The sequence below is a fragment of the Triticum dicoccoides genome, chromosome 1A, assembly GCF_002162155.2.
Source record: "Triticum dicoccoides isolate Atlit2015 ecotype Zavitan chromosome 1A, WEW_v2.0, whole genome shotgun sequence".
NCBI classification, from domain to species: domain Eukaryota; kingdom Viridiplantae; phylum Streptophyta; class Magnoliopsida; order Poales; family Poaceae; genus Triticum; species Triticum dicoccoides.
In genome coordinates, this window is record NC_041380.1 from 49,501,924 (window position 1) to 49,502,498 (window position 575).

Consider the following 575-nt stretch of genomic DNA (forward strand, 5'->3'; position numbering starts at 1 on the left):
CGAACGACGAACAGATCCGAACAAATTCACTAAAGACAAATCCACGGAAGACACACCTCCACACGTCCATCAATAATGCTAGATGCATGTTTAATACTATAACAGTTCAGACTGAAACAAAGAGAAAACAAGGGGAGACAAAATTTGCATGAGAATACAACCACCAATCATCATCAAATCACAAAGGACGCAAAATACCTGACGAACGTTCGGTGGGAGCGTAATTGCGAGGAAAACGTCCGAATTGCCATGCCAAAACAAAAAAAGAGAGCCAAAATCATGGCTGCGCGCTCTCCAGCAAGCAGTGAACGTTCGCATTTCCCGTCACAAAACTGTTCGGATCAGGCAAAGACTATCCTAGCCTTGGCAGACCGTTCCCCTCCCCTCCCCTCCCCTCCCTTCCCCTCCCAAATTTCAAACCATCCCGCCCATGTGCTCGCCCCATCCCCATCCGGAAAGAAAACCCGGCGCAAAACCCACGCCTGGACCCACCCGCCAGCCACACCCGGGACTCCCGAACGCGCAACGCTTCCACACCCGTCTCGACTCCGCGTCCCCCCTCCCAACTTTTTTTT